Source organism: Dendrobates tinctorius, unplaced genomic scaffold, assembly GCF_039654945.1.
Source record: "Dendrobates tinctorius isolate UK_male_01 unplaced genomic scaffold, ASM3965494v1 ptg000070l, whole genome shotgun sequence".
Classification (NCBI taxonomy): Eukaryota; Metazoa; Chordata; class Amphibia; order Anura; family Dendrobatidae; genus Dendrobates; species Dendrobates tinctorius.
The window spans coordinates 12,870,273-12,880,198 of record NW_027361738.1 but is presented as its reverse complement, the minus strand read 5'-3'; positions in this window follow the sequence as shown (position 1 = coordinate 12,880,198).

The following is a 9,926-nucleotide window of genomic DNA, read 5'->3' as shown; positions in this document are numbered from 1 at the left end:
TCTATGCCCCTGTGATCTGTGCCCTTCAGCTATATGCTCCCCGTGATCTGTGCCCCCCCGTGATCTCTGTGCTCCCAGCTATGTGCATCCCTGTGATATCTGTGGCTCCCAGCATTGTGCCCCCTGTGATCTATGTGTCCCCGTTATCCCTGTGCCCCCCTGCTATGTACCCCCTGTGGTTTGTGCTCCCATGTGCCCCCCTGTGATGTGTCCCCTCCAGCTATGTGCCCCTCCATGATCTATGTGCCCCCAGCTATGTGCACCCCTGTGATCTCTGTGCCCTACCCCTGTGATCTTCATGTCACCCCTGTGTTATCTGTGACCCCCCGGTAATCTATGTGCCTCCCCAACGATCCCTGTCCCCCCCAATGCTGTATATCCCCCCTTCCCCAATGCTGTATATCCCCCCAGAGCTGTGTGTACCCCAAGTGATGTGTATATTCCCCAGTGCTGCATTTACCCCGAAGGTGCTGTATATCCCCCCGAGTACTGTATATTCCACCACCTGTGTTATAAGTAGCCCCAGTGCTGTATATGGCCCCCAGTGATGTATGTGGCCCCACCAGTGATGTATGTGATCCCACCAGTGACGTATATACCCCCAGTGCTGTCTGTGCTTCCTAGTGATATATTTAACCCCTCAGTGATGTCTATTCCTCCCAGCCTCCCCGGTGATGAATATGTCCCAGCATCTCCAGTGATGTCTATGCCCCCCAGCCCTTCCTGGGGGGCATACTTCCTGGGTGGCATAGACATCACATAATTTATATGACCCCAGAGTCTCCTATGATGCATATGTAGCAGTCTCAATGTTTCCTATGTTATGTATGTACAGCAGTCCCTGCATCTCCTATGTGATGTACGTACAGCAGTCCAAGCATCTCCTATGTGATGTACGGTGGCTCAGTCGATAGCACTGCAGCCTTGCAGTGCTGGAGTCCTGGGTTCGAATCCCACCAAGGACAACATCTGCAAGGAGTTTGTATGTTCTCCTCGTGTTTGCGTGGGTTTCCTCTAGGCACTCTGGTTTCCTCCCACATTCCAAAGACATACTGATAGGGAATTTAGATTGACAGTGATGATAATGTATGCAAACTGTAAAGCGCTGCGGAATATGTTAGCGCTATATAAAAATAAAGATTATTTATTATTATTTATATACAGCAGTCCCAGCGTCTTCTGTGTGATGTATATACAACAGTCCCAGTGTCTCCTGTGTGATGTATATACAGCAGTCCCAGCGTCGCCTGTGTGATGCATATACAGCAGTCCCAGCGTCTCCTGTGTGATGTACTGTGTATACAGCAGTCCCAGCATCTCCTGTGTGATGTATATACATCAGTCCCAGCGTCTCCTGTGTGAGGTATATACAGCAGTCCCTGTGTCTCCTATGTGATGTATATACAACTGTCTCAGTGTCCTCTATGTGATATAGATACAGCAGTCTTAGCGTCTCCTATGTGATGAAAATACAGCAGTACCAGTGTATATACAGCTGACTCAGCATCTCCTATATGATGTATATACAGTAGTCCTAGCGTCTCCTATGTGATTTACAAAACTTATTAGAAATAGTTGACTGCTCTCCTGGAAAAGCAGCTGTGAGAAGCAACATGATCAGTATCACCTAAAATCACAGCTGCACCAAAAAGAAGCAGCTACAAACGTCACATTAAGGGTGAGTTACCATAATTAATTGTTTGACTAAATATACTGGGGTAATTTTCAAGGTGATCACTTTTGTGTGGTCCCCGAATGATGGTAAAAATTTCCAAATGGCCCCCGGCTGGAAAAAGGTTCCCCACCCCTGATCTAGGCCAATTTATATGCTGGAGTATAAATTGTCCAAGGCCATAATATACCTGGGGTATAATCAAGCCTAAGCCACTTTAACCCTGGGTATAGTCAGGACTTGGGCATACTACGGCCTGTTACACGGGCCCCCCATCCTGACATATATATGTCCCTCATCATGCAGTGTTTTATCTCCTAGCACTTGTCAGTGTTACACGATAGCGTAACTCCGGCCTTATACTCACTTCTGGGGCTGCCGTTGTTCCTGCAGTGTCGGCACTCGTTGTCCTGGGGCTCATGTGAGGTTGTTACACCATGTGAGCCTGATGCCCAATCAGCGCTGGCATCACTGTCCCCGCCTTTGGACCTATCAAACATCAATAAGATGTGAGAGAGCAGGCGCAGCCCTGACATTCACTTGATTACTCATTTGACCGAAGGCGCGAACAGTGAATCTGGCACTGACTGGGCGCAGCCTGGGCTCACATGAGCCTCTGAAGAGCGAGTGCCGACATCACTGTAACGGCATTGGAGGTGAGTATAAGTGTTTTTATTATAACCGGGGAAAACAGATTGAGAAGGTATTGTCCTAGTAGTGGACAAACCCCTTGAAGACAATCAATTCTCAAAATGAAACCAATAAGAATGACCAAAAAAGCAGGATAAATATGAGCACCGTCATGGAGGGTGAACAAAAAAAAAAATGTATCAAAAATGTTTTATTGCATAAAAAAGCAACGCGTTTCAGAACCATTCTGGTTCTTTCCTCAGACCTTTATCAAGGTTTTTGTCATGTGCAGTTTCCAAATGATTTGCAGTATTAAATCGCATCTCAGATGTTTTATCATGAACTTCCAGTGGAGCTGTGTCTCCAGCCTAAGGCTGTTTATCATGCGATGTACGATACATTATTCATCTAATGAAAGTTAATGCAATATTTGTTTGCTGAAATCATTTAAAGACAACTAAAAATCTCTGACAAACCATCAACGCTGCCTCGTTCTGAGTCTGCAAACTGCTCACATAAAGGCAGCATCCGCCGTCTGGCAGCTATTCACTGTTATCAATACACATGACATGGCTACTAATCAGCAAGTGCTTTATTTAAGAATTGATGCATTAGGAATATAATGTACAAAATACAAGGCTGTGTGTAATATACAATTCTATTCATCTGGTTGTGCATAAATGCTGTTATAATGGGGCGCACACATCCCGCATGAACACCCCAATGAGTGAGCAAAATATAACATACCACCCAATTATTAATCAATAAATGCACCATGATGAATAAATATTGCATACCAATATTGGTACTGCACTGTATAGGCTACTACTAGGCAACAAAACCACAAAGCATATTAATTACATTTATAAAAATACTATAGCCCGGGACTCATACAAATCTTCCTTTTGAGGATCCAGAGGGAAGTGTGTGCCTGCCCCAACGTACGTTTCGGTACTGCCTTCTTCAGGGGGCACACACTCCTCTCTGGATCCTCACCAGGAGCTGCACACTCTGCACTTTATATTTAGGTAGCAACCATTGACTATCTAAGCAATTTGTATACTGTCAGTGGCCGCCCGCAGATCACGTGGCTCACACGTGACCCCACATCAGGGAAATAAGAAGGTCCTTCCTGGCCCCTTTAGGATATTCCCCTTGAGAAAGCGACACATACAATACGTGAAATGCCTTTTGGGGCACTCCATCTAGTTTTTCTTACAGACTGAGTCTTTCCTTACCACCTAGGTAAGAGGCACTCTTCTAATAGTGGGCACTGGGCACGTATTGGTATATCCATTTGTTCAAACACTAACACAATGTTAGCAGATGCATGTGAATGTGCCTATTTTATGTAATCATACTATTTTGGACTGTATACAAGATAAATGATTGACCTAAAGCTGTTATCTTGTTTGTCTGTCTTTGTTCCTCTTTTTATACATTTTTGTATTATTAGCTGTTTTTCATGCAGATTACTTATTAAAAACTTTTTCATGTTTTCTCGTTACTTCTCATTCTCCCCTAGGTGGTGCTGTGTTCCATATGCCTAATGTATCTTTTGTTACAATACAAAACATGCAGGCTATCATCTAGTCAGAATGTGTCTGGGAGTATGCATATCACAAACTCTCACATGACTGACGTTCCCAGTGACAGCACAGAAAAAATCCTCACAGCGCGAGTGATGTGAGGATGCACAAGGCTGCAGTCGCATGGAGTGAATGCAGACTTGTAGTTTAAGACCAGACAACCCCTTTAAGTACTTCAATACAAAATGTTTGGTTGGGGTCTGACCATTGTGGCTATGTACATGTTGTCATGACTCTGTTGTCGGGCAATACAAGGGCCAGGGGCTCCTTCCCTGTCCCTACAGCTAGGGGCGCCCTAGCTCGCCCTGCTCCCCAGATTGCTATTTATGGTGAAGACACCGGGGCCATGTACCTTGCCTTAACTCCTGAATCTGCTCTCAATCTGTACCCTTCCCCCACCCAGGGAAAAAGGGAGTAGTAGTGTACCACAATACATCAACAAGATTTAACAAGGTAATACGAACAGGGGTAACAGAAAATACCTAATATACAAATATACAAACAAAAACAACAGAGGTAAACACCAGGGAGTGGAGGATGGGGTTAAACCAAAGTAGAAGAGGAAAGGGAATTATCACACACTCAAAATCAAGCAACAGTCACAGATAAATTGACCAACCACCTAATCAGATAACCACCACCACCAAAAACAACCTCAAGCTATGCAGCAAAAGCTAGCTCTGAGGATATGTGCTAGTCAGAAGCCAGATTATATAGGAGGTGGGAGTGGCTAACAGTGCACAGCTGCGAGCCTTAGCTCCAGGAGCTCGTAACAGAGCAGATTAACCCCTACACTGCCCAAAGAAAGTTACACCGTGTAATACAAAGGTGTAGTTCTTTCATTCAGGGCAGGAGTAGGAGAAATAAGTCTCTGTGGTTTTCTAGCTACCTTCTGTCGTGGTAAACCCATGACACGTGTTGTTTCCTGAAACTACATGAAATTAGAGTCAAAAGAAGTGGCCAGTGAGAAAATTGCATGATTTCCATTTTTATTTTTAAAACAGAATTCCCCCCCCCCACACACAAATCTGATTTAAGTCATTTTCTGATGATAGCTTCTATTTAAGGATGTATAATAAACTGGTTGTCCGTCACCTTTTTATAAACACCTTCTATAAACACTTGTATGAACTGAGCATGCTCCATATTGGGCTGGTGCTATATCCAATCGCTGATGTTCAACCATTCAGATGCAGCTGGCAATCGCTACCAAAGACATTTGCTTGGCTGGGTTATTGGTTTTGTCATGAAAATGTAAATATTAAAATCGCTCCCCTTTTGCCAATTCAACAATACAAAAATGGATTTATAGATTGAATTAACCCAAGTGGTAAACTGCAAAAATAAAAAAAGCAAAAATGCAATAAAAAGTAAACAATATCATATGTGCCCCCAAATCGTATAAATAAATCTAAATATAAAACTACAACTCGCCACTCAAAAAACAAGCTCTATTGATGGAAAATAAAATTGTTACAGAAAACATTTTTTTAAAAATGTAGTTTAACTAAAATAATAGTTTGGCCCCTCCACGACCTTGGAATTTTCCGTTTTTGCATTTTCGTTTTTTGCTCCCTGTCTTCCCAGAGCCATAACTTTTTTATTTTTTGGTCAATATGGCCGTGTTTGGGCTTCATGTTTGCGGTACAAGTTGTTCTTTTGAACTACATCATTGGGTTTACCATATCAAGTACTGGAAAATGGGAAAAAAAATTCCAAGTACGTGGAGATTGCAAGCAAAAGTGCAATTCCTCAATTTTTTTTACCATATTCACCAAATGCTAAAACTGACCTGCCATTATGATTCTCCAGGTCATTGCGAGTTCACAGATACCAAACATGTCTAGGTTCTGTTTCATTTAATTGATGAAATAAATTTCCAAAGTTTAAAAAAAAAAAAAAAAAGCGCCATTTTCCGAGACCCGTAGCGTCTCCATTTTTTGTCATCTGGGGCTGTGTAAGGGCTTATTTTTTGCTTGCCGAGCTGACATTTTTATTGATACTATTTTGGTGCAGATACAATGTTTTCATCGCCCGTTATTGAATTTTATTGCAATATTGAGGCAACCAACAAATGTATTTCTGGTGTTTTGATTTTGTCTCATGTTAGGCTGTTTACCAATCGGATTAATTCTTTTTATATATTGATAGACCGGTGATTCTGAACGCGGCGAAACCAAATATTTGTATTTTTTTTTTATTTTGAATGGGGGATGATTGGAACTTTTATATTTTTAATTTTTTTTAAATATTTTCAAAAACATTTTTTTTAACTTTTCTCTGGTTTCCATATTCTCCGTGGGAAACTAGAAGCTGCAATCATCCGGTCGCCTGTGCTACATACAGCAGGGCTTCAGTCCAGCTCTATGTAGCAAAAATGCTCATCTGCTATGAGCGCTGGCCACAAGGCGGTGCTCATGGCAATTAGGGAAAGACAACCACAGGGGTCTCCTGCAGAGCCTGAGTTTATCATGCCAACCCATCGGTGACCCATAATAGTATGACACGGGCGCCGTTGGGCAGGGTTTGTGAAGCGTTTCCGGCGTGAGCATGTTAAATGCTGCTGTCAGAGATTGATAGCGGCATTTAACATGTAAACAGCCGTGAGTAAATCGCGATTCCACTTGCGGCTGTTAGGCTGGTTTCAGACTTGCGCATTTTACATGCAGCGCATGGCGCCGCTAAGCGACGCCCCTGCCCGCCCCGTCCGGTCATTTCCTCCTACTATCGCACACGGCTGCATGCGATCTGCGCATCCTATCTTTAGCATAGGGTGCGCAGACCGTGTGCTAGTAGGATTTTTGCGTGCACTATGCACTTTTGAAGGTGTGCCGGTGTGCGCCAAACGCACCATGTTGCATTTTGGTGCACTCGGCGCACCTTCAAAAGTGCGCAGTGCGCGCAAACATCCTACTAGCGCATGGCCAGCGCACGGTCTGCGCACCCTATGGTAAAGATAGGGTGCGCAGATCGCATGCAGCAGTGTGTGATAGTAGGAAGAAATGACCGGACGGGGCGGGCAGGGGGCGGGGCTTAGCGGCGCCGTGCGCTGCCTGTAAAATGCGCTAGTGTGAAACTAGCCTTAGGGGCACATGTCAGCTGACGTGTTCGAAAACATTGTCGGAGCCTGCATGGAGTGCGGGGACACGACCTTTGACGCACCTATACATCATAGTTGGTGAAGGGGTTACTTAAATAATGAAAAACCTATATACGGTATTTGTTTTTGATGTAATCACACTGACCTGCACAATCACGTTCTCAATTATATCTCAAATTGAATGCTGTAAAAAAGGAAATCCAAAAAATGTCAGAGTTCTGTATTTTTTTCACCATTTCACCTTTCTTGGATTTTTTCCCACCATTTTTCAGTACATTATAGGGTAAAGTGAATGGTGTCTGTCAAAACTACAAAATATCACACAAATTACAAGCCATCATGAAGGTTATGTTGACAGAAAAAAAAGTTAAAATTGAAAGAGCATAAATGGAATAAAAAGGATTAAAAAATCTTCAATATGTTAAAAAAATAAACAAACAAAATAGGAAATTGTCTCCAAAAGTCATATACTAATATACTAATATGGTCGGTGGACAGAGAATTGCGGGGGGATGAACCCGAGTATTGAAGTTAAATGATGAGGGGGTGAATACTTTTTTTTTGGTTTGTAGTTTTAGCACATTTTCTGCTTTTTCTTAACATCATAAAAATCCCAGCGCTCTTCCTGCAGCCTCGACAACGTGAAACATCGCTTTGGTCTGTCACAAATATAAATAATGTAGAAATGACATGCATTTTTCATAAATGGCTACTTTTAGCCTAGCATATGACAAACCTACTTTCAGTAAGCTTCCTTACATTTTAGGGAGCCTTCTTCCTTTCAGTTCAGTTTACAAGGTAAATGCCTAAAACTAATCCCAGAGCATGAAAATGGTAAAGGTCTCCATCAGTGCCACACACAGTGACCTCTGGTGGACAAGAACAAGAATGCAATGAGAAGATGTGAAAGCTACAAGTGGCTCATTCTATGTGGGACACTTTGTTAAGTGTCATCTTGTCCTCTTTTTTTGTTGATTGGATTTGTTTTGCCGTAGAGGAAAACAGGATTAAATGTCATAGAGCTCATAGTGGAGTTACAAAGACCATGAAGTTATAGAATTTTCTCTCTTTGCCTGGTATGTAGATTGTGAGCTCCATACAGAGACAGCGACTGATGAAAATGTTGATAATGTCTTATCAGCGCTTTTAAATGTTAGTGATGTACATTATAAGGAAGAAAAAAAAAAAAACTGACGTAGCGCCACCATTCTCTTGAACATTTTTTAAATGGCAGCTTTTTTTTGTATTATTCCAGAATGAACAAGGTCACCATTAGAGGGATTTTCTCATTATCTATGGTCAGGAGTGGACTGTACCCCTGTCTCCTGCTTCATGAGGGTGTGCTCTCCTGATAATTGACACTATAAACCAGCAGCCGGGTTTCGCCACTCGCTCGAACTGTGTGCTTCCCCAAGGGGTAAGGAGTGTCAGCATTGCCTCGCAGTCTCAGAGAAGCGCTGTGGCTCCATAACTGAACAGATCTTCCAGTACTACCAGCTTCAGAAAGACGCTCACCAGCTCTGTAGTAAAAATCTTACATGTGTCTCACTCCTTTCCTAGGAGATCGTCCACCTCTGATGGACTGAAGCGGTGGCCGAAACCAAGGCAAAGAGCAGTAATCTATCCCCAGCTCTTTAGAACAGAGAGGATTTTTTAATCAGACTGATGTTTGGATATATGACAATATAGCTAATTAAGGTGACTGTTGGGATGGTGTGAGTGTATGTGTCGGCTTTGTGGACGTTTTGTTCATGAGATGGCACAGGTCGTACATTTTTACTAGTCTGTGATGGTGACTAGAGGACTGAGATTCCCAGTTGGGTGGCTATTTGTATGAGCAGTAAGCACAATCAGGGGACATTTCTTCCAACCCATGGTCCCAGGAATATGGGTTGGAGATCAGCCGCAATGCATGGACTGGCTGCAGATCTTCCGACCTGAGCACGACAGTCTCCTAGAAATTCATGAAGATGTCACACAAAACAATGTTATTCTAATGGGCAGCGCACCTGTCTGATTTTCTACCTTGCACAATTTGCATCTGATGTTCGGGTCACACTCGGCCATGCAAGTCGCTGAGTCCGTGGAAAACATCAGATTGTACTCAGATGACGAGTGCAGTGCGATTTTCATGGACTGGAGAAAATTGAGCATTTTTTTTCCATCTGAGAAAATCGGATCACACTTTTATCAAACTGTTATCATAGTCTGATCAATGTGTGATTTGGATAATCGGCCCGATTCTCTCGGATGAGAGAAAATACCGTGGTGTGACCCAGCTTACGAGGGCCTTGCCTAACAGTCAGTAATAAGCCTATTCTTTTCTATTTAAATACATTTTATTGATTTTTTCAAAAATAAGAAAAAAGAAACAGTTGCCAATAGTGAAAGCTTTAAAAGCAGTCAGTACAGACACCAGGTGATTACAAGCAGGAACCTTATTACAGGTGGCGATCAGGATAAATACATTTACAACAAATCGTAGGTTTCATGAAACGGACTTTTGCCAAATCCTAACAGTGTGTAATCTACTAACAAGAGAATACGGCAGCACAAAGTCACCTTGCCCTGGTTGATGGGCTCACATGAATTGGCCAATGTATGGGGTAAGTCCCTTGATTTTTATATAGCAGTAATGCAGATCAAATGCCATATATTCAATGTTTGCAGACATCTTACAGAGTGCTGCTGTAGTCTCTTGTTTGTATATTATGCAGGCATGGCAGCTTGTACCTGTTCACATTTGTTTTATTCTATTAAGAGGTGTTGGTTAGTTATTTGTTTTTTTGTAGTGTGTAATATACTCACTGTCAGAATTTGCACTGCTTGCCGACTCCAGTGGGCATCACAGGATCATTCATATTTGATTTTCATACTTATAGTCACATGACAAATAACGTCTCTTCCTGCTTCTCTTAATGAAGCAGGGTCTGTA